The sequence below is a fragment of the Ceratotherium simum genome, chromosome 1 (assembly GCF_057802395.1).
Source record: "Ceratotherium simum simum isolate JZ-2026a chromosome 1, ASM5780239v1, whole genome shotgun sequence".
NCBI lineage: Eukaryota > Metazoa > Chordata > Mammalia > Perissodactyla > Rhinocerotidae > Ceratotherium > Ceratotherium simum.
Window position 1 is genome coordinate 108,693,129 of NC_141900.1, and position 25,778 is coordinate 108,718,906.

Below are 25,778 nucleotides of genomic sequence, written 5' to 3' on the forward strand. Positions count from 1 at the left end.
GACATGCACCTCTCAACTCAGGCTGCTCGCGCTCGTCCAGATTGGAGGAGCAATCCCAGATGTTAAACACAGAACTTACATTCTAACGGGAGAGAGACACACAAGATGTGATGGCACATCAGATGGTAAACGAATATTGATAAAAAACAAAGGAAAAAATAAGGGGGAAGTGTTGCTATTTTTATAGAATGTGCAGAGCACATCACTGATAAGATGTGATTCAAACAGGCCTGAGGAAGGAAGCGAGTGGTCCAGGCAGATATGTTTGGGAAGAACCTGTCCGGCACAGGGAAGGCAACTCGAGTGCAACGGTGAGAACACGCCCAGCATGTTCAAGAAACAGTGAGGAGGCCTGTCTTGCTGGCAAAGGGAGCAAAGAGAAGGAGGGAGGAGATGGTGTAAGACATGGGGGAAAGGAGATGTGCAGACAGTATCAGGCCCCGTAGACTACTGTAAGCTTTTGGCTTCTAATCTAAGTGAGGTGGTATATCGCTTTTAGTAAAGTAATACATGGTCTGATTTTCAATTTGAAAGGATCTCTCAGCTGGCGTTTCCAGAAAAGAAAGTATGGAGCAAGGGTAGAGAGACAGGAAGACCAGATAGGAGGTTGTCCTCAGTACAAGAGAAATGATGGTGGCTTGGTCCACAGGGGCAGCATAAGCGAAGGTAAGAAGGGGCTGGATTCTAGACATATTTTGAAACTGAGCCACCGAGGAGGTGAGCCAAGGATGAATCCGAGGTTTTTAGTAAGAGCACCTGGAAGAATGAGGTTGCCATTTTACGACACAGGGAAAGCAGCCAGAGGAGGAGGAAGTGATGGTGAAACCAGTTCAGTTTCCACACGCTAACCTGGAGAGGTCTATTAAACGTAAGTGTCAGACGTCTCGTAAGCACTGGATCGGATTCTGCGAATCAAGGAAGAGGCCACGCTGGAGATCTAAATTTGGGGGGCACCAGCTTTTACATGCTAATACACTAGGTGAATGAACCTCGGAGTGAATGCAGGCAGAGAAGGGAGAAGGTCCAAGAACAGAGACGAGGCGTGCTCTACATCCAGAGGCTGGAAAGACGAGGAGGAACCAGCACAGCAAATGCAGACACAGCAGTCCAGGAAGCAGGACAGAGCCGAAAGAGTGGCGTCCTGGAAGCCAAGCCAGGAAAGTGTCCAAGGAGGAAGATCAACACCGCCCAAGGCTACTCACAGGTGGGAAAACGAGGAGTGAGAACTAGTGACCTTGATAAGAGCTGTTTGGGTTCATTAGTGGAGATAAAATGCCTGATCAGAATGCTTTCAAACGACGATGAGAGGAGAAAAAATAAAAACAGCAAGTATAGATAATGCTTTCAAGAATTTGTGCTGTAAAGAGGAACAGAAAAACAGAATTGGTAGCTGAGACGGAATGTGGGCCAGGGAGGATTTCTTTAGGATGGGAGATATTATGCAAGTCTGTATGTTGATGTGAGTTATGCAGTAGAGGGAACACTGATGATGCAGAAGACAGACGGACAAGTACAGGACGTCCCTGCACACATGGTAGGGCTGGAATCTAGTGCACAAGTAGTCAACAGTCGACCCATAGAAACAAGAGTGAAGGCAGAATTTGCCCCTACAAATGCAAGCAGATTGGCAAATGTGAGCCGGTGAACATGTCTCCTGGTGGCAGCTATTTTCTCAGTGAAATAGGAAGCAAGGTCATCAGCTGAGAGTAAGGATGGGCAAGGTGATGTTAGAGGTGTGAAGAAAGAGGATAAACGATAATTATTTGGGAGAGTAAATGGACTAAGGACGTGTGTTTGGATTACTGGGTAGTGCTAAGCATCCAGCTGAGGTCAGTAATGATGAATCTAGGCAATGCAGTGGTGAGTTTTTATCCAGCCACAATTCAGCTGCTTGGGTGCAGACACAGAATGGACTGAGAGTTGGATTTAACAGTGTCGAGTTTTTCCTGGGTGACCATAACAAAGAGAAAGAGGGACAAAGAAGTTCGGGGTACGTTCAAGAGTAATCACTGTTAAATATGTATCCTGGATTAAAGACAAACCTCCCTATCTAAGCTGGGGAAGGAGGAAAGCGAGGACATGAAGGGGGGCAGCGAGGACACTAAAAACGTGGCAAGATAGTCTGTGGTTGAGACAGAGATGAAAGTTTCTCGGAGTTGAGGGAACTAGAAGAAGTGAGCAGAGCTGGGGTAGTGGTGGGAGTGTGGGTGCTTGGCATCGAGTGATGAAGAGGGTGTAATTTGGGGAATGTCAGGGTCCAGGGTATGACCATGGAAGCAGGCAGCGGAGGTTGAGCAGATGAGGAAATATGAAAGAGAGGGGGTCAAGGAACAGGAAGTCAGGTGATGGGAAGAACCATCCATGTCAATGTTATAATGACCACAAATTAAGATAGCAGGAAGACAGAGGAGTGACAGTGGGCCAGGGGTTAAAATCTCCCAGAAAGGGAATAAAAGGATTATAAAAAACAACACATTTAATTGAGAACAAAATGAAAATTATAAAACTGAAAAATATAATCATTAAAATAAAAAACCCAATGTGTTAAAAAAAAAAAGGAAATTATTGCCCTGGAATATAGAGCTATAGAGATTGCCTACAACACAGCATAAAAGGATGGGAAGCAGGAGGAGAGGGTAGGAGAGTAACAAGATGTAATGCATGTCCAACAGAAGAGTTCCAAAAGGAGTGATGAGAGAGAGAGAAAGGCAATACTTCAAAAGATAATGATATAGAATTTCCAAGAATTGCTCAAAAGCATAACTTCTCAATTCAAGATGCATACTGAGTCCTGAGTAGAGTAAATAAAAATGAATCTATACCTGGACATACCATAGTGAGTCTGCAAAACACCAAAGACAAAGGCAAGATTTTCAAGGCCACCAGAGAGAAAAGACAATCTACACGGAATGACTCTTAGACTGACAGCAGCATTCTTCTCGTGAGAAACAGTAGATGTGATGGAACAATAAGACACTGGAATAATAACTGCAATAACAATAACCACAACCGCCCTTACCGCACAAACTACTGTTCACCACGTTCTGCAGATTATTCCTTCTTAGCGCCTCTGAAATGCATCACTTCCTTCCTCTCCAGTTCAGGCGCTCTGCACGACATGCCTGGATTATTGCATCTGCCTCTTAACTGGTCTCCTCGCTGTTCCTTTTACTTGCCTTGACTCCTCCACCCCAGCTCCCAACCCATCCCATAGAAACCTGACCGAGTGAGCTGCACACGCTATTTTACCGGCTACCTCTCCACCCAAACTCCAACAGCTAACACCTACTCACTCATTAAAGTACCATTTGAGCAGTTAGTCTGTGCCAGGGACTCGACATGCAAAGATATAACAGACATGATCTCCACTCTCAAGAAGCCCCAAACCTATTGGAAAGACAAATATATTAAAAAACAAACAACTAAGCGGAAAGTCTGATGTATCACATAAGAAGTACATACAAATTGTCAGAGAAATACAGAGATGAACTTGGGGAAAAATCAAAGGCTTCATAAATTTCCATGTCATCTTTGCATAGGAAGTGAGGACCTTAAGTCCAAACCCTCTGCCAGACTCGTGGGCCCCTTGAGATATGGCCCCACTGTAACTCCCCACCACACAGTCTACTGCTCGCTATTCTGTGCCATGTGGTCATCCCTTCCCTCTGAGCACATCATGGTCTCCCTCTAGCCCTGTGATCATGATACTCCTGGCCCTCTTCTCTGCCTTGCTAACCCCTCTCCACTCATCCAGGCCCACCTGGGCAAAACTCTTTCATAAAGATTCCTCTGGCTTATGTTGATTTTTCTCCCTGACTTCCTGTTGATTTTATAGACACTTAATTATTTCTAATTGCTTTGTGTATGTTAATCAAGTCTTCTTAATTTAAACTCTAAGCCCTTTGAAGGTGCTATGGAATGATATTAGACCAGAAGATGAGTCTACTTAGTTCTGACAGTAAATAATTCTATAACCTTGTATAATTTACTCAACTTCTCAATTTACTCTTCTTTAAAATAAGGGCAACGGGCCACACAATCTTGGAGCTCTGCCTTAGCTCCCAGCGACAATTCCAGGGAGGAGGTTTTATTCTACTGTAGTCCTCATATTAATGAATTTGATAAGACAGTGAGTAAGCACTCAGCAAATATTTGTTTATTGGGGGATTTTCCTCTTTAATAGCTTATATTTAAGGGAAGTTGGAAGGTAGGAAAAATGCTGGTCCACACAAGGACCATCAAATAATATCCATCCACAGGTAAGAGGCCCCTAACCAAACCTCTAACCACCCTCATAAGCACGCAAACACGAGAGGTAGAAAGTGTTTCCAATGCCCAAGTGGGTCCTGCCCATCGTCTGAGACCCAACGCTGGACCAGGGAGCCCGGGGTCAGGCACAACTTTTATGACACTGCTTTGTCGTGGTGAGACTCTGAGAACGTGGTTTTAGTTAGTGATTTTTTTTTCCCCTCTAGTTAAAGAAAACAGAGTGTATCTGGCAATTTCTGCTCTTAGTTAAGTCCTAAATAAACAGAACATTAAGTAATTTTTCTTGGCATAAATGTTGTGTTTAGAATTCCCGGATTTCTTCCCACTAGATATAAGACAAAGCTAGACTTGAATCCACACATGTCTCATCTTTATTATTCCTAAAAATTTATTGAAAACAATTTATTAAAATTGTTTCAGAAAGACTTATCAGTGATAATAAACCAGAATTGAAAATTTAAGATAACTTTTACTTCATGTACCTCTCACAGGCTAAGTATATGGAAAAAGCCTTGAACATAAAGGAAGTATAACCAAGTTCCAGATAAATATTTACTAACTCTACAACTACCAGGTATCACCTCTCAGGCCTGAACAAGCATCTCAGACCCTCTAATGCTCAGTTTTTTCAACACAGAACAAATATGTCGCCTATCTTATATAACAGTAGAATGAGGATCAAATAAGACACTTCTGCAAAATTACCTACAACAGCACCTGTGAGTAGTAAGTGCTGAGTAAACATGTTTTCCTGTCTAGCATCCTTCCCAACACTGCACAGGCTTACACTGCTAAACTCTCATCCATTTCATCAAAGCACAGGGCTAAATAATACAGGTAAACTGTTGAAGGGTGAGCCATGGCACACAGCAAGACATCAGTGTTTAAGAGGAAAAAAATAAATCAGATTCCATTTTCAGTATTCTGATGCTTAGAACACAAAGAACCAAATTATAACCTAATCCCCATTTGAGGCACACGACCTACAGAAGACTAAAGAAAACAGTGCAGATATTTTACTGAGTCCCACGTCCTAAAAATCCATAGCTCTCTCTGGAGACTCCTCCTCACATCTTCGCTGGATTAGAAGGGGCTGTCAGGTGCTGCACCTGAGCAGGTCCTGAATTGTATCTGAGCCTCCAGGGCACCAGTGTGTGCTCCTCGTCTGTGGGCTACACAGCCTGCTTCCATTTTCAGATTCAGGACACTGTCAAGTCAGGATAGAGGGGCCAGCAGCAAGTGGGAACAAGAGGCGGTGAGCCCCAGAGCCAGCACTGGCTGCTGGTCCGAGCATCTCTGAACGCTGCATCCAGGACCTGCATGCAGGGTTCCCTCTTCCACTGGCCAAGACGACGAAGATAGTTGAATTCCGTCCAGCCACATTTGTGGAAGCTCCCACGATGCTTCAGTGCTATTTTAGGCCTCGGAGTATAAAGCTGAATAAGGGAAAAGTCCCTCCCCTGGGAAACCCAGAGTCTAGCACAGGCACAGACTCCTAAAATCATCGTGATGACTGAGTATCTGCAGGGCTAGGACAGACGGCAAACAGGGAGTTAGGATGCCCAGCAGTCTTGTCGGAGGCGACGGTACTTGAGCTAAGGCTCAAAAGATGAGGCCTTGTCAGGGGAGCAGAGCATCCTGGGGCGGCGGTTCTTGAGCTTTAGCTGTGCCAGAATCACCGGAGAGCTTGTTAAAGGACAGATGTCTGGGTCCCATTTCCAGAGCCTCTGATTAGTGGGTCTAGGGTGGGGCCCAAGAATCTGCATTCCTAACAGGTTCCCACCTGATGCTGATGCTGACGGTCCGGGGACCAAACCCGAGAACCATGATGGAGAAAGGATGGCCTGAGCCAAGGCAGAGAGTATACAGAACATGAAGGGAGTGGTGGGGTGCCAGTGTCAGGGCTCCTCTCCCCCAAGACTTTGATGTGCTCAGTCAGGGCGCCTTTTAAGCTCCCCAGGGGAGTGTGACATGCAGCCAAGGTTAAACCTGAGTACCCCGGATCACGGCACAAGCTCTCTCTTCCAGCTCTGTATCACTCACAGACGTGTGGGGATTCTTTAACTCTCCATCGAAGCCACTGATCAGATGCTGAACAAGGTGGAGTGAGGAAGCACGACTCTACAGATATTCTCCTCCCAGTTTACAAGAGCCACTTCACAGGTCTGGCATGGGCCCTGGGCACTGAGATCTGTTCACTCATCTCTTGGTGGGGCGCCCACTCCACCTTGCACTAAATTATAAGCCCCACAAGAGCAGGGACCTCCGTCACCTTGTTTATCACTGCACCCTGCTGCCCAGCACAGCACCTGGTACATAGCGGGCACTCTGCATGGATGTTTGCTGAATGAACATACTGGGAGCCACTGAAGTCTTCCATTCCAGGGGGTGTCATGGCCAAACCTGCATTTTAGATAGATCCTCCGACGAAACTTCATATATATGATCTAGGGACGGAAACGGAGAGACCTTTTATTCTATTGCAGTAGTCCTGGTAAAGGCAGAGAGAATACTGGAATGCAAGGAATAGATAAGGTTTAAAATTTTTTGAGTTAAGATCTATAGGACTCAATGACAAGAAATGTGGTTTACCGCTTACTTTAGAGAGCAGCTGTTAGTTTTATCAACAGAGCATCTGTTAGTTTTATCAACAGAATCCTCAAATATCTGATTAAGAAAAACTTCAGACTTGTCAATTCTACCTTTCCCCATTTCTCATCTTTCCTTTTCTTCCACACGAACTGGATGTTGTCTGACCCCCAGAATCATAAAACTGGGCCTGTACAGCAGCTCTCCATCATCAAATTGAAGCAAGAACTATTAGCTCAGACCCAAGTAGATTCTGAAAGCACAAGTAAGTTGCATGAGCAAGTGGCTTTGATCCCACAGCTCCTACGCTGCTGCAATGCATCCTCTCTCGACCCACATCCACGGCCTCAGGAACAGCATCCGAATGAAAACTCAGGCCTGGTGTACAGACGGCCTCTCGACCCACACCCACGGCCTCAGGAACAGCATCCGAATGAAAACTCAGGCCTGGTGTACAGACGGTTGTGCACAATGTGCTGGTGCCACCCAAATACGGGCAGATGGAGCAGTAGAACCCCATACAGAATGGCTCTAACAGAGAGGGGTGAAGAGAAATTCTCCCAGCACGCAGAACTTCAACCAAAGCATCTGGATGTTCATTTTGCCCAGAGGGAAATATGGCCACAGACATCATGAGCAGTGGGTATCAATATGGCCAGATGGTCAAAGATTTGGAAGGAATACAATTGGAAAATTGATGACAAGGAAGTCTTGGGAGGAAATGTGGATAGATCTCTCCAAAGGACAGAGCATGAATATATCTGTTACATGGGAATGCTTACCAAAGAGCAACTTCATCAGAGAAGGACTAGAAGATCGGCTTTGTGAATGTCAGACAGCCTCCTTCCCCAGCCGCCCATGGCCTTGCCAAATGGACCCTTGAACAGAGTGGCTACGGCAACAGGAAAGGAGGTTATGTGTGGAGTCAGCAACGTGGACTTCCATTCACTCAGGCTGATGCAGCTATGGCCACCACTGGGTACCCAAACCACCAACAGCAGAGACCAACTCTCAGTCCTCCACGTGGTACCAGACCCCAGGGAGACCAGCTGCCTCATGACGGCAGGCAGACTGCATTTCCATCATGGGAGAGGTGGAAGTGTCTTCTCTCTGGAGTAACAGGTACTCTGGATAGAGGTTTGCTTTCCCTGCCCACAATGCTTTTGCCAAAATCACCATCCACGGAATTATGAAATACTTTTTCCATTGTCAGACATTCCACATAACATGGCTTCTGACTAGGGAACTCATCTCACAGCAAATAATGTGTGGCAATCAGCTCCTGTCTGTGAAATTCCCTGGTCTTACACGTTCTCCATTACCCTGAAGCAGCTGGCCTAACGAACAGCAGAATGGCCTTTTCACTACTCAGCTGCAGCACCAGGTATGTGGGAACACCTTGCAGGGCTGGGGTTGTCATTTACAGAGGTTTCAGTCGATTAGAAGTAAAAGTATTAGCAAAGAAATCCTAAAGAAAATATTACATATCAAATTTGTAGATTTCAGCTAAAGCATAATTAAGGGAAAATCTGTAGTCTTAAATGAATATGTTGGCAAAGAAGAAAGCCAAAAATAAATGAGCTAAGCATCCATCTCAAAAAGGAAGAAAAAAATGTAAAATAAACCAAAAAAGTAGAAGAAAGAATAAAGAGCTGAAATTAATTAAATAAAAACAAACACTCAATAAATAGGATCGAACGCCAAAAGTATGCTCTTTGAAGTGATTAGTGAAGTTGACAAGTTTCTGACACTGACCAAGAATTTAAAGAAAAGGAACAAACCACCAATAAATCAGGAATGAAAAAAGCAACACCACTATGGACACTTTAGGAACTATAAAGAAAATATTACACAAATTTTTCTTTATACATAACAAAACTATACCTACAAATTTGAAAATTTAGAACAACTTGAAAAATTCCTAGAAAAATATAACTAATCAAAATGACTCAAGAAATAACGCGAAGCCTAAGTGGCCCTATAACTATTAATGACATTGAATCAATAGTTTTTCCCACTAAGAAAATATCATACTAAGATGGCTTTAGAAGTGACTTTCATCAAACTTTCAAGGAACACAGCACAAATGCCTTAACAAAGTAGGAATAGAAGGGAAATCTTTAGCCAGATAAGGAATATCTACCAAAATCTGCATCCAATGTCACTTTAGTGATGAAACATGAGAAGCATTCCTTTTACTATCAGAAACTAAACAGTGATGTGCACTGTCTCTTCTCATCAACATTGGACAGGAGGTATAGCTTGCACAATAAGAAAAGAAAAAGAAATTAAAGGCATGAGAATTGGAAAAGAAGCGGGGCCGGCCCAGTGGCACAGTGGTTAAGTTCACACGCTCCACTTTGGCGGCCCAGGGATTGCAGGTTCGGATCCTGGGTGCAGACCTATGCACCGCTTATCCAACTATGCTGTGGCAGGCATCCCACATATAAAGTAGAGGAAGATGAGCACGGATGTTAGCCCAGGGCCAATCTTTCTCAGCAAAAAGAGGAGGATTGGCAACAGACGTTAGCTCAGGGCTAATCTTCCTCACCAAAAAAACAAAGAGAGAATTGGAAAAGAAGGAATTTCATTATTTATAAGTGATATAACTGTCCAGAAAACCCAGAAGAATATTCAGACAAATTATTACAAATAATCAGTTTATCAAAATAGTTTACTATATGATCCACCTACAACAATCAATATCATTTCTTGATCAGTGACAGAAAAGAAAAAAAATTTAATACCATTCAAACAGCAAAAAAGCCTCTATAGATAATGAGGTACTAGTCTGACATATGATGGGTAAAACCTGCATGGAGATGTTTTATTAAGTTTTATTGAAAGGCATTAAAGAAGAACTACAAAACAAGTGGAGAGAGACCCTATGTTTATGCATAGAAAGACCCAACATCATGGTGAATTCTCCCACAGCTGATGTAGATGCAGTGGAACCACAATCTCAGTTCCAATGAGGCTTTTTATGGAACATGACAGACTGATTTTAAAATTTATATGAAGCAGTAAAGGGCCAATAATAGCCAAGATACTCTTAAGAAAGTTGACAGGGGGGAGATGTACCCCACCAGATAGCAAGAAACACTATAAATCTAGAGTATGTAAGATGGCGACATAGCAATAGACAATCAACCAGTGGGAAAGAACAGAAATCCAGACTCAAACATGTATGGAAAGTTGATACAAAACAGAGACAGCTTTGTATACCATTGAGGAAAGGATAGCTATGTATTAAATGGTCCTGGGAAAGTTAAGTATCTATACTGAAAACAAATCAGACTGGATTCCTACATTACATCATAAATAAAACTCTATTCCAGGTAAATCAAACACACTTTAGGTGAATATTTTCATTATCTCAGAGAAGAGAAATATCTCTTAAACAGAATACACAAGGCACTAACCATAAAGGGAAAGCTCAATAAACTGGACTACATTAACACTAAGAACTTCTCTTCATCAAAAGATAATATAAAAAAAATTAAAAATAAGCCACAAACTGGGATATTAGCAACACATCTAACTGACAAAGAACTTGTACTCAGAATACATACGGTACTACACATGAATATACTAGGAAAAGGTAAATGACACTAGATAAATAGAAAAAAAGATATGAACAGGGATTTCACAGAAGAGGAAACACAAACATAAAATTATCATATGAAAAGTTGTTCTACCTTAGTAACCAGGAAAATTCAAATTAAGACTACAATGAGATTACATGTTACACTTACTAGACATAAGAAGCCTAACAATGTCAAATGTTGGAGACACTGTGGATTAGTGAAAACTTTACATACCACTCTTGGGAATATATGTTTGTCACAACCACTATGAAAAGCATCTTGACACTGTTTTCTAAAGTTGGACATTTGTATACCTTACCTAACAATTTTATTATTAGGTATATACCCTAGAAAAATTCTTGCCTCTCTATACCAGGAAACATGTGTAAGTCCCTAAGTCTAATAAAAATGAGCTAGGAAAAACCCGAATGTCCACTGACTGGAGAATGTATAAAAAAAATTAAGGTATAAACATCATGCAGTAGAAAATTCAGTAGCAGCAAAAAATAAGTGACCTACAACTATAGGCAACAGCATGGATGAATCTTAAAAATATAACATTAGATGAAAAAAGTCCTAGAAGATGATATTCAGTATGATACCATTTGTACAAAGCTGAAAAATAAGTGGAAAATGTAAATATATTGTTGAAGATTAGAAACATATAGAATAAAACTATATAAACAAGAGCAAGGAAATGATAGACACCAAATTCAGAACAGTGGTTACCTCTATAGGAGAATCCCTGGGATGGAATAAGAAAGGAACAGATGCAGAGGCAAGGCAGTGGTAATCTTCTAGTCCAGACATTGGGGTGGTGGGTTCAAACATGATTTTATTAAACTTTCATATATATTTATATATAAAATATAAGAGGAAGGAACCTTACTCTACCTTACATGATACCAAAACCAGGTAAACCCAGTATAAGAAAAGAAAACCACACACCAGTATCCCTCATGAACATCAATGCAAAAATTATCAACAAAACACTAGCAGATTGAATCTAGAAATACACAAAAAAGAATAATATTTCATTATCAGATGGAGCTTATCCCAGGAATGCAAGGCTGGTTCAACATTCAAAAATTCAATCAATGTAATCCATCATATAAACAGACAAAAGAAGAAAAACCACATGGTCAGATGATTGGTAAAGAGAAGCACTTAACAAAATTCAACATCAACTCATGATAAAACACTCAGCAAAACGGGAATAAAAGGGAAATCCCTTAATCTGATAAGGGGCATCTACAAAAAAACCTAGAGCTAACGTTATATTTAATGGTGAAAGGCTCAATGCTTTCTGCTTAAAACAAGGGAATCACTCATGACTCCTATTCAACATCACACTGGAGGTCCTAGCCAGTTCAATATGGCAAAAAAGAAAAATAAAAGGCATATGGAAAATTTACTGTATTCTCAGATGTCATGATTGTAGAAATTCCCAAAGAATCTAGAAAATAAGCTTCTAAAACTAATAACTGAGTTTAGCAAGTTTGTAGAATACAAGGTCAACCCACAAAAATCATATTTCTATATATAAGCAATGAATAATTAGAAAAAAAATTAAAAACAACACCATTTATGACAGCTCCAAAAATGATATATTTAGGTATAAATACAACACATATTCTGAAAACTATTAAACTCTGATGAAAGAAAGGAAGGAAGATTTAATTAGAGAGGCATACAACGTTCATGGATTGGAAGACTCTCCCCAACCATTCTACAGATTTAATCCAATTTCAGCCAAAATCCCAGCAGGACTTGTGCATATACATTCAAGCTGATTTCAAAATTAATATGGAAAGGCAAAGGATCTAAAACAGCCAAACAGCTGTGAAAAAGAAGAGCAAAGTTGGAGGACTCCCACCAACCAATTTTAAGAATTATTATAAAGGTACAGGAATCAAGACAGTATGGTATTGGCAAAGGAACAGAAGAAACATACACCAATGAAACAGAACAGAGAGTTCAGAAATAGACCCACACAGATATGGCCATTTGATCTTTGACAAAGGTGCAAAGGCAATTATAGGAAAATGGATAGTGTGTTCAACAAATGCTGCTGGCATAATTGGACATCCATATGCAAAAAAATTAACTGCAATCTAAACCTCACACTTTATATAAAAATTAACCCAAAATGCATCATAAATTTAAATGTAACATGTTAATCTATAAAACTTTTAGAAGAAATCATGGGGGCAATCTTTGAGACCTGGAGTTAGGTACAGATTTCTTAGATAGGACACTAAAAGCATAATCCATGAAAAGAAAAATTGATAAATTGGACTTCATCAAAATTAGAAATGTTTGCTCTGCAAAGGCATTGTTAATAAAACAAAAAGATGTGCCATAGACTGGGGGAAAATATTTGCAAATCATTTATCCAACAAAGGACTTGTACCCTGAACTCTTACTATTCTAGATTATGATTCTCTTAAAAGAAATTTAGCCATGCTCTTCAATCTGTATTGAATACAATGAAATGAAAATACAATAAATTTAAACAACCCAATTTTTTTTTTTAAAAATGGGCAAAAGACTTGAAAAAACACTTCACCAAAGAGAATATACAGAAAAAAATAAGCACCTGAAAATATTCTCAACATCATTCTCCATTTGGGGAAACTTAAACCACGATAAGATGCACCACATGCATTATGAGGATGGCTTCAAGGCAGAGGGGAGGAGGGAAAACTGACAATATCATCTGCTGGTGAGGACGCGAAGCAACTGGAACTCTCCCACAATGCACTCTAGAATACACCTGACAGCATCTTATAAAGTTAAACACACCTACCATACAACCCAACAATCCCACTCTTAATATTTATCCAAGAAAAATGAAAACATATGCTCACACAAAAACCAGTACATGAATGTTTATAGTGGCTTTATTCACAATTGCCAACAACTGGAAACAACCCAAATGTCCATCAAGCTGTGAATGGATAAACAAAGTGAGGCTCACTCACCTAATGGAATACATCTCAGCAATAAAAAGGAACAATGGATGCACGTCAGGACAGGAATGAATCTCAAATGCATTATGCTAAGGGGGGAAAACCAGATTCAGAAGGTCACATATTGTATGACTTCGTGTATGTGACATTCTGGAACAGGCAAAACCATAGTGACAGAAAACAGGTGAGTGGTTGCCAGGGGCTGGGAGGGAAGGGAAGGGACTGATTCCAAATGGACGCAAGGAAACTTCTTGTGATGATGTGGATATGTTATAAATCTTAATTATGGTGGTGCTTACATAACTGTTTGCATTTGTCAAAATGCATGGAACTGTACAATTAAAAAGGTGTATGTATTTTTTAACCTCAATATACTTGACTTTAAAAACGTACTAGGTACAGAAATACAAATTTACAGGAAAATTATTGCTTCAAAACAGGAAACAAAGGGAATGCCAATAAATAAAGGCATGCTTGAATAAATTATGTGACATCCATACTACCAGGTATTATTTTCCAGCTATTAATAATATTTTTAACATACAAGCTTGAAGTCCCTACCAACAATTAACTCTACAAATACAGATTGAACAGCACAGCTAAATTTCTTTTAAGAGAATCATAATCTAGAAGAGTAACAGTTCAGGATATACAGACATCCTACATCTCAGACCTCTCCCTGTTACCTTTTTATTGATTCGAACCATTGTTTGTTAAAACCAGAGAGGAAATGGAAGTACAGAGCAATCCTGGAAAACAATTAATTTATCTCACAGTATAATCAACCCAAGAGCAATAAAAGAATCTGAAACCAAATGTTCAGATGAAGATTATATGCCTTTGTTTTCCATCCAGTTTTTATGGTGTTTAAACAAGGATTTTTGTAAAGCCTTGACTTTCAAAAGGTCACCTGTGCAAGATTTCCCTAAATCTCTGTCTGGTCTCCCCACAAGGTGGGTTTCCTTCACGCAGCCGAGAATCGGGTAAAAGCCATGCCGACGGGAAAGTTAAATAAAAAGCTACCTCAAACAGCATTTTTTAAAAGGCAAACATCAACCTTGTAAGTATTAAAAGCACGTTCTAAAATCCACTCCGATGACAGTTTAAGAAAGCCGCTTTTATGTGCTCGGAGTCCCGCTCTGCAAGGCCTTTTAAATGCGAGTGTTTACCTAAAAATACAGGCAAGGCCAGGGTCTGGCCTTGAAGAGGCGCCTTTGATTGCACACAGTGAACTCGATCTTTACTAATAAATCGCCCCACACCTTTGTCTCGCCCAAGAAAGGCAGAGGTCTGCACGCTCACAAGAACATACACGCCTCATTAAAGGAATAGGGGTTTTCACTCTGCGTCTCCGTACTTGTTGATTCAGAGTTTCTATGAGTGACAATGCACATCACTGCGTTTTTTTTAACTCTGTCATCTGTGCTACTGAGTGTACTTTGACTCAGATCAAAGTTGAAAGCTTCTAGAAAGATACACAAACCACAGTGTGACAAATAGCATGCTGTGTTTGACCCGGCAAACAATAAATTACTTTCATCAATCCAGGTAAAGAATCCCATGTTTTCAATGCTAATTCTGAGGTCTGAAATGATAGAACTTTACTACATTCTCAAAGAACCAAGAGCTTCAAATAATAAGGAAAAGACATAAATAAAACTCAAATACTACAAGCACTGAAATTTCATTGTTCAAACAACTGTGGTTTCAATTTGCTGTTGTCTGAAACTCACTGTAAAGTTTAAACTAAGCAGCATAAGTTCAAATGAAACATGTTAATTTGCCTCTATTTTCTTAGTTGAAAAATAATTTGTAGTATATATAGTATATAGTATATATTATATATAGTATATATATAGTATGTAGTATATATAGTATATATAGTATCTGTGTCCAGCCAGATTGCATAAAAACAAGCCCTCACTATTACTTAACAACCACCTACCTCTTCCCTGGGTAAACTTTACCACGAGGGATGCTTTAACAAGGAAAGGTAACTCAGAAACACTGGAACAGAAGCACCAAGTTCACCTGTACTTGCTACCTGCCAGACACTGGGTACATGCTTTACACGTCTCATCTAGTTTAATCCCTACAAAAACCCTGTGAGGCAGATATTGTTATTCCCATTTTCCAGATGAGGAAACTAAGGCACAGAGACGTTAAATAATTTGCCCAAGATCACACACATCTAGCAAGCGACAGAGCCTGGATTTGAACCTAAGTCTTTCTACTTCAAAACCCAAACTTTGTTGCTCTGTGGTGAGTAACATAGGAGTTACTGTAATGGTTTAAGAATTGATGCATTGATCTTTTATTTCACAATTCTTCCTGAATCAAAGAGAAAAAGTCCTATTTTATCCCCTACCGAGCAGTTTGAGTTATATGGGTATTCCAACATGGTAAACTATGAATTCAATAAATATTCACTAGGTGCCTACTATAGACAGGGTACCGTGCTGTGTGCTGGGCGTACTGCAATTAAGAAAATAAGCAACAGTTACTTTCGGTTCTATGAGAATTATGTCTTTGACTTATTTAAAAAATTGTATTTTTGGATTCAGAAGTCCTGCCAGAAACTAAAAATCAGTAAATCCAAAATTGAGCTAACCATTCAACACTTCCAACTTTCACTAATCCTCTACCCCTACACTGACCCAGAGTAATTAGGCAACACAACTTGTGCAGCAACTGATGATCACAGAACCATTCTGTCTGCTGCAACAGTGACTAACCAGGTGACCAAGCGTGTAAGAAGCACGGTGCTAACGAAAACGTGGTAGCGCCAGTAAAGGAATCGCCTTTAGTCTGGAGCAAAAGCTAAACGTACTCAACTGGATTTGCTTAGTGACATTTACGTTCTATGGCTATAGACATCTTTTTTAAAGGTTATATAGAAATTCCAACAGAAAAATAATAACTTTCAACGAGGAATCTAAAGCTTTCTCCTTTTCCACAATGAAACTCTTTTTTAATGAGTTTTGATCATTCGAGGCGGTGCAGGAACGCACTCGCTCCACACAGAACATCCTCTTTTCCAGACCCTCCACGCGCCTAGTCTCTAAAGCTCTGAGTCACCTTTGACTCCCTTCTCCGCATCCTGCGGAGAGCAGGCCTGGGGTCCACCCTCCTCTCCACCTCTTCGTAAGCCTGCTCATTGCCTTTCAGAGAGCTCTCCGGAGCTCCAGACCCTTCTCTTTCCAGAGCCGACGCCTGCCAGCACGCAAGCCTTCTCAGAGCACAGTCCTGACCGTGTGTTTCCCTGACCTCACCCAACACCTCCAGTCGGTCCCGGTTCTTACCAAACAACGTGCAGCAGAACGTCCCACGTCCGTGAGACTCGGCCTCAGAGGCTCTTTGCAAAGGTTTGCAGGGAGGTTTCCTCTCCCCCTCCCCTGCATCTCAGGTCTTCCTGTGCTCACTTCTCTCCTTCTGAACCGTAATCTCCTTGAGGGCAGGGCTCTTAACTGATAACCTGGCTGTCTCTATAGTTCCTGGCATGATCCTTCCATAAAACAGGCATTTAATAAATATTAGTTTAATGAATAAACAAATCAAACATGACTTTAAAGACATGGCCACCAGCTCTCCTAAACTGATTATGCTGAGAATAACACAGAAATGGACATCAATTAAAATACACATGAAAATACCCCCAAACCAAACCACTGAGAGGATTATAATAAAATACAACTATACAAGACAGAACTAATTTTAATGCACTATTCCTTTATTTCGTGGTTTCTTTTTGTATTTCTACTTGCATAAAACTACATCTTTTTCTGTTCAAGAAGTTTAACCTAGGTAAAACTTCTTCAGATGACATTTGTCCCAGTGTCGTGTTTATTCCCTATTTGAATAAGTATTTTAAAAGTAATAAAGCATTTCAAGGCAGTCACAATAGGACGCTGTCACAGCCGAGGCAGCTGGACCCTTTCAGGACTCACCTTCACGCACTGCTGTGTACACAAAGCGTGATGATACCTCAGAAGATTCACACACCTGCTGTCCTTAAATATACTCAAAATCACTTCCTTTATGATTCATCTTAAGGGTAATAAAGAGGCAGTGACAGTTATTACAATAGGATTTCATATGAATGAAGAGTGTAACCTGTCTGCAAGACTGTTGCTACCCAAAGGCTCATAACCCAGAAACCGACTGCAATTCAAAGAAGTGAACAGATACTTCACATGGAGACTCCTGGAGGATTTACGTCAAGGTGAAAATAAACACTGTATGAATGACACATATGGCACCTAAAACTTTCACAAAAACATTTACTTCCAAATTATCTTTGTGCTAGGAAAAAACAGATATGTGAATTGTGGAAAAGTAGTTTAATGGCCTCATTTTAAACATTTTCTCTCTGAATTAATGAATTCTGGACCCATGGGTTAAAATCCCATTTAAAAAGTCGTAATGATATAGTCCATTTGTGAAAATTAATGAACCACCACCAATGAAGTTGTTTTCTCATACCCAACCGTTTCACCCGCCTGGACAAAGCAGACAAGGTGGCCAGGGTCCAGGGGCGGGGCAAAACTGCGAAGTCACCAGGCAGAGAGGCTGCAACACTGGCTCCCGTTTGTCACTTCTCCCTGTCCATGCATTTTCCCAGGCCACTTTGCAGTCCCTCCCATGCTGATTCTGGGCTCCACCTCGTGACCTGCTTTGAGAGTGGCATTTTAACAGACAAGCAAGCAAAGGCTTGGAACAGGCTTGCACACTGGGGCTTGGCCCCCCTGCACATCTGCCGTCACCATAAGAGGCACGCCTGGGCGAGCCAGCTTGAGCATGAAAAGCTTGTGGGTATGGCACAGCTGCCCCACTTGCCGCAGCCAGCCTCAGCCTCGGTTAGCCAACAGTCAGCCAGTTCCATTTGAATGATAGCTCTTTTTGGTTCCTTCTTCAGTAAATTTCCTGTTCATATGGTAAATGATCCCAGCTGAGACCAAAATAACCTCCAGCTAAGCCCAGCCAACATTGCCAACCTGTAGGCTTCCTCATAAGTCAAGTGAATCTTCCTGTTTGAAACCACTAAGTTTGGGGGAGAAACAGGCTACAGTACAGCATTATTGTAACGACAGACAACTGACGCCGGCATGGACACATCAAGGAACTGAATACACAAAGGGACCACGGCCAGACCATATATGAACAGAGTGTTGACCCACGGCCTCTGCAGCAACCAGCCGAGGAAGTCAAACCACACCCTCTGCAGCAATTGGTCCCAAATGGTTGGGACCTGGTGAGTGACTGCAGCCTCCTCATGTTTTACCCTACTTCCAACTCAGGACAAGCCAGAGACGGCCGCATGTGCCCCCAAACCAGTCACACAGGACGTCCCACTTCTATTCAGCCCATCTCCAGCTTCCACATGCCAAGAGCCTCCATGAGGGCACAGCTGAGGCTTCCCCTTTTTCACTACAAAGCTTCCCCACTCCCCTGCCCCCCTTTAAGTCTCAGCTGAACACAAGTGCTGGTGGTCAAGTGCGTTGCTATACAGCAAGCTCTGAATCAACAGCCCACGTGTTCTCATTCGGCTGGTCTTCCCTTATTTCCACAACATGAAAGGAGTAGAGAATTGTGGATATTACTACAAGCTATGACAGACATAGAACCAGGAACCAAATGGATGGATCATCGGATGTGATTATGGTTAATGTGAATAAATAGTGCCAAATCAAAAAACTATATTGTAACATTCATTCACTTCAACTTTGACTTGTAAAGCATACACTTTTGTCGTAAATGATTCAACAGATTCTTCAATGTGTTCCCAAGAGCTTCTCTTAATTCTCCAACCTGTAAACCTTTCTCTTTTGAAGCTCCTTCTCAGCCATCATCCTTGTCATTTTCTCTTCTAAAATCACTACCTGGTCTAATTCTGCCAGATCTTCACTCAGTAATGGCTTTACCTGAGAGCCTACCACGTCATTTTGCATCAAGTACATTGAATCCTAACTCTTTCACAAGAGTTGTAATTTTAGCTTTGCAATCTATTTGCCTCGTACTCTCTTAAAAGTTTACTACATCCTCCGTCTGTGAGAGACTCACAAAGATGCTGATGGCACAGATGATAGCAGGGGAAGGGTAGGAAGGGATATTTGCATAGTGCTAATTTTATGTTTCAGTAGAGAAACTTGGTAAGGAAACTGGGATGTCAATACTCCAATGTTTTCATAATTTTCCCTATATTTTATATCTTTTAGAAATAAAAAATTGTAGTAAAATAATTTTATCTAAAAATAAACCTCAATACTTTTTATTTTAAAATAGCATGTATAGTGTGATCTCCTTTATTTCAAATCAATTTTCATAATCTAGCTATCTGTATATACACATTGGAAACATTGCTAAACAACGTCCACCAAATGTTCATGATAATTACTCCTGAGTGGTAGGGTTTTAAGTCTGTGCACACATCTGTGTATGTGTGTGTATGTTTACTTTCTTCTTTGTATAGTTACATACTGTTAGAAGTTTTATAATAAGGCTCTATAATTTTTCAAAAACAGTAAAGTTATTCTTTTAAAAAACCCAAAACTTGAAAATATACAAATAAAGATCTAAATCTATTCATTCAATAACTTACCAACAATTTATGAAAGTAAAATACTCAGGAAAGAGTTTAGAAAACATATATACACCAAATAAATAGTAGGTACTAGAGAGTAATAGAACAAGTCAAAAATTTCTGGGATCATGTAAAATAAAAGGTAGAAAAACTAAGAAGAGGGAGGGAGAAGAATACCCAATGAAAAGGAATAAAAGGAAGTAACACAACAGGAGGACAGTTAAAGAAAAAACAAAACAAAGCCAAACAAACCGAAACTCATCCGGATTCACAAATTCTGGCTTTTACTCTAAGCTTGCAGTTGTCACCTCCATCCTCACAACAAGAAAAAAGCCAAAAAAATCAACAACAGTTCTTAGAATGACCAGAGCATTGAGGTCATAGTGCAAACCACCACCCCAAAACCTGGAGAGAAAAGTGAACGAAGCAAATCACAGCTCACTGGGTGTGGAAGCCACTGCTGGAGCCAGCAGCTAGCAGGCACACAAACAGAACTGATAATTGCCAGATGCTGAGTGTGGACTAGCTTAAGAGTTCAAAACCACTGGGTGCCCAGGCTTATGGGGCCCCCACACTTTCATAAGCTTTACCTCCAGGAGCCTGACAAGGTTCTTGCAGTGAATATTGCAGAAAAATCCCCTAGTGATTGTGGCAGTGGGAGGAGAAAAGAAGGCATTCTGAAATACACCCAGAGCCTTTGCTTCTTCATGGCAGGGACCCACCCTTAGGGGAAACTTTCTTGTTGGAGCCTGTACGACCTGGGGAAAGAACAATCGATGGGACTGCAATCCCCACTGGTCTTCCTCTTTCACATAAGGGGAGGGGAAAAAAACTGAGGGACTCTTCTAAAGGTCATAGCCCACGGACATTGGCCCATTAAAAAAATGAGGATTTAATCATAAGATTACAGAATGCTTTTCCTCCCCAATACCTTGCCACCATATGAACAGGGCTCCAGTATAATCAGAGTGGATTACAATTAAGAGAATTGAGACACAGCATCTATTTAAGAAGGAGTTTCAAGGGAAATCCAAAGACAATAGAGGAGAGAAAAACAAGAGCACTGGAGAAAATGGAAGCTTTGACATCTACAGCTACAGCGAAGACTATGCACAACGCCTCACCAGATAAAAATAAAACCTCACACTAAAGGCCTATTTACCTCAGTTCCCATCACCCAATACATATACCTGGTTTTCAACAAAAATAACAGAATACACAAAAGGCAAAAATAAAAAAGAGAAAAGACCGTCTGAGAAGACAAAGAAAGCATCAGAGCCAGACTCAGACAAGGCAGAGATTTTGCAAGTACCTAGTGGGGAATTTTTCTTAAACTATGATTAATATGCTAACGGCTCTAATGGACAAAGTGAACAGTAAGCAAAAATAAATGGGTAATGTAAGCAGAGAGATGGAAACGCTAAGAAAGATTCAAAAGGAAATGCTAGAAATCAAAAACACTGTAACAGAAATGAAGAATGCCTTTGATGGGCTCATTTGTAGGCTGGACACAGCCAAGGAAAGAATCAGTGAGACTGAAGACATGTCAATAGAAACTGCCCAAACTGAAGTGCAAAGAGAAAAAAGAATGGAAAAAGAAAAAGGAAGAGACTATCTAAGAACTTGGGACAATTACAAAAGATTTAACATATGTGTAACGAGAATACCAGAAGGAGGAAAGGAAGAGCAGAAGAAATATTTGAAATAATAATGGTTAAGAATTTCCAAAATTAATGACAGACATCAAACCACAGGTTCAAGGAGGCTCAGAGAACATCAAGCAAAATAATACCAAAAAATGTACACCCAGGTACATCATATACAAACTGCAGAAAAGCAAAGAAAAAGATAAACTCTTGAAAGAAGCCAAAGGAAAAAACCACCTTACCTACAGAGGAAAAAGGGTAAGAATTATATCAGACTGCTCCTCAGAAATCATGCAAGCAAAAGGAGAGTGGAATAAAGTATTTAAAGTGTTGAAAGAAAAAAAAAACCAGTAACCTGGAATTCTATATGCGGTGATATTATCTTTCAAAAGTGAAGGAGACACTGGCAATGAACAATCTGAAAAGGAAATTAAGAAAACAATTCCCTGGACAACAGCATCAAAATGATAAAATATTTAGAAATAAATTTAACCAAGGAGGTGCAAGACTTGTACAATGAAAACTACAAAATGCTGCTGGAAGAAATTAAAGACTTAAATAAATGGAAAGACATCTTGTGTTCATGGACTGCAGGGCTTAATACTGTTAAGATGATGGTACTACCCAAAGCGATATGCAGATTCATTGCAACGAGTCCCTTATCAAAATCTCAATGGTATTTTTGCAGAAATGGAAAAATACATTCAAAAATTCATATGGAACTTCAAGGGGCCCGGAACAGCTAAAACAATCTTGGAAAAAAAGAGCAAAGTTGTAGTCTCATACTTCCCAATTTCAACACTTACTGCAAAGCTACAGTAATCAAAACTATGTGGTACTGGCATAAGGATAGACACATAGACCAATGGAATAGAATCAAGATCCTAGAAATGAACTTTCACGTCTATGGTTAATTGATTTTTGATGAAGGTGCCAAGACCATTCAATGGGGGAAGAATAGTCTCTTCCAAACAATGGTGCTTGGAAAATTAGATATCCACATGCAAAAGAATGAAGTTGGACTCTTGCCTTAGACCACACACAAAAATTAACTCAAAACGGATCAAAGACCTCAACGTAAGAGCTAAAACATAAAACTCTTAGAGGAAAACAGGGAAAAATTTCCACAACATTGGATTTGGTGATGATTTCTTGGAAATGACACCAAGAATACAGGCAACAAAAGAAAACATAGATAACCTTGGGCTGGCCCCGTGGTTTAGTGGTTAAGTGCGCGCTCCGCTACTGGCAGCCCGGGTTCGGATCCCAGGCGCGCACCGACACACCGCTTCTCCAGCCATGCTGAGGCCTGGTCCCACGTACACCAACTAGAAGGGTGTGCAGCTATAACATACAACTATCTACTGGGGCTTTGGGGGAAAAAAAATAAATAAAAATTAAAAAAAAAAAAAAAGAAAACGTAGATAACCTGGATTTCATCAAAATTAAAAACTTTTGTGAATCAAAGGAGACTATCAAGGAAGTGAAAAGACATCCTACAGAATGGGAGAAAATATTTGCAAATCACATGTATGATAAAGATTTTATATCCAGAATACATAAAGAACTCCTAAAACTCAATAAAAAGACAAGTCAATTAAAAAATGAGCAAAGGATTTGAATAGACATTTCTCCAAAGAAGATATACAAATGGCCAATGAGCACATGAAAAGGTGCTCAATGTCATTAGTCATTAGGGAAATCCAAATCAAAACACAATGAGATACCACTTCTCAACTATTAGGATGGCTATAATTTTTTTTTTAAGTGGACAATAGCAAATCTTGGCGCTAACGTGGAAAAATTGGAACCTCTTAACATTGCTGGTAGGAACACAAAACGGTGCAGCTGTTACAGAAAACAGTTTGGCAGTTCACATAGAATTATCATATGACCCAGCAATTTCACTCCTAGTATATACACAAAAGAATTGAAAACAGATACTCAAATAAATACATGTACACACCTGTTCACAGTAGTGCTTACTGACACTAGCCAAAAGGTATAAACAGCCCAAATGTCTATCAACAGATGAATGGATAGACAAATTGTAGTATATCCATACAATAGAATATTATTCAGCCATAAAAAGGAACAAAGTACTGAGACACACTACAACATGGATGAACCTCAAAAACATGATGCTAAGTGAAAGAAGCCAGACACAAAAAGGTCACACAATGTACTATTCTATTTATATAAAATATCCAGAATAGATAAATCCATAGAGTTAGAATGCATATAGGTGGTTGCAGGGACTAGGGGAGGAGGGAATGAGGAGAAGCTGTTTGTGGGGTACAGGAGGTGACTTTCACCATGGAGTTATGAAATGTTTTAGAACTAAACAAAAGGGGTGGTTGCACAGCATTGTGAAGGTATCCAATGCCACTGGACTGTTCACTTTAAAATGGTTAATTTTATGCTATGTGAATTTCATTTAAATAAATTGTTTAAAAAGTGATGGAGAAATAAAGACTTTTTCAGCCAAACAAAAACTGAGGGAATTTGCTGCCAGTAGACTTGCGTTGCAAGAAATGTTGAAAGAGTTCTTCAGAAAGAAGGAAAATGATATAGGTCAGAAACTGAGACGTACTTAAAAGAAGACTGTCAGAGAAGGAACAGATGAAGACAAAACAAAATCTTTCATTTTTCATATTCTTAATTGATCTAATAGAATCCTGTTCAATATAATAAAGAGAAGCATTATATTGAATGATTACAGCTTATGGATAAGTGAAATGAATGACAGTAACGTCATATGGGACAGGAGGGAGGAATTGGGAACACTCTGTTATAAGGTTCCTGCACTACCCATGAAGCAGTCTAGTGTTGTTTGAAAGTGGACTGAGATTAGCTGTAAACATATATGGTAAACTCTAGGGTAACCACTAAAATAACTTTTAAAAGAAGTATAATTGATATACTAACATAAGAGAGAAAATGAAATCATATAAAATGCTCAATTAAAACCACAGAAGGCAGAAAAAGAGGGGAAGATTTTAAAAAGGAAATTAAAAGGTGCAAAAAATAGAAAACACAAATATGATAGATATTAATCTAACTATTTAATAATTGCTTTATATGTGAATCATCTAAATACATCAATGAAAACACCGAGACTGACAAAGTGGATTAAAAAACAAGACTCAACTATATGTTGTCCAAAAGAAACCCACTTAAGACAATGCTAGATTAAAAGTAAAGAAATGGAGAAAGATATACCATGCTAACACTAATCAAAAGAAAACTGGAGTAGCTACGTTAATTGCAGACAAAGCTGACCTCAGAACAAGGAAAATTATCAGGGGTAAAGAGAGGCATTACATAATGATAAAGGGGGCAATTCTACAAGAAGATATAACCATCTTTAATGTGTATGCACCTAAGAACAGTGTCAAAATACACGAAGCAAAAATGTATAGACCTGCAAGAAGAAACAGATAAATCCACTATGATGGTGGGAGACTTCAGCACCCTTCATCAGTAACTGACAGATCCAGCAGGCAGAAAATCGTTAAGGATATCGTTGAGCTGACCAGCACTGTGAATCAACTGAATTTAATTGACATTTAATGAATACCTCATCCAACAACAGCACAATGGACATTCTTGTGCTCCACCAACACAGAGCACGTTCTGGGCCACAAAACACACCCTAACAAATTTGAAAGACTGGAAAGCATAAAAAGTATGCTCTCAGACCACAATGGAATTAAACTAGAAATCAATAACAAAAACATAGCTGGAAAATGCCAAAATATTTGGAGAATAAATAACTCATTTCTAAATAAGACATGACTCAAAGGAAAAGTCTCAAGAGAGATTTTTAAAAATATTTTGAACCAAATGAATATGAAAGTACAATTTATCAAAATGTGTGGGATGCAGCCAAAGCAATGCTTAAAGAAAAATTTATAGCATTTAATGCATATACTAGAAAATAAGAAAGCTCTAAAATCAAGAATTTAAGCTTCCACCTTAGGGAACTAGAGAAAGAAGAGTAAAATAAACCTAAAGCAAGCAGAAGAAAAGAAATAATAAATATTAGAGCAGAAATAAATAAAACTGAAAAAGGAATACAATAGAGAAAATCAACAAAACCAAAAGCTGGTACTTTGAAAAGATCAATAAAATC

General features: G+C 39.9%; 1 long non-coding RNA gene across 1 annotated transcript in view; it reads right to left on the minus strand.

Annotated features, from left to right (window-relative positions):
- Positions 1 to 4,574: 4,574 nt before the first annotated feature.
- The window catches only part of LOC147918345 (uncharacterized), a 30,692-nt gene continuing 9,488 nt past the window's right edge, over positions 4,575 to 25,778 (minus strand). Inside the window, exon 3 of the long non-coding RNA XR_015552722.1 lies at positions 4,575 to 6,716. This is a non-coding gene — a long non-coding RNA (uncharacterized LOC147918345). The remainder of the gene's footprint in view (positions 6,717 to 25,778) is intronic.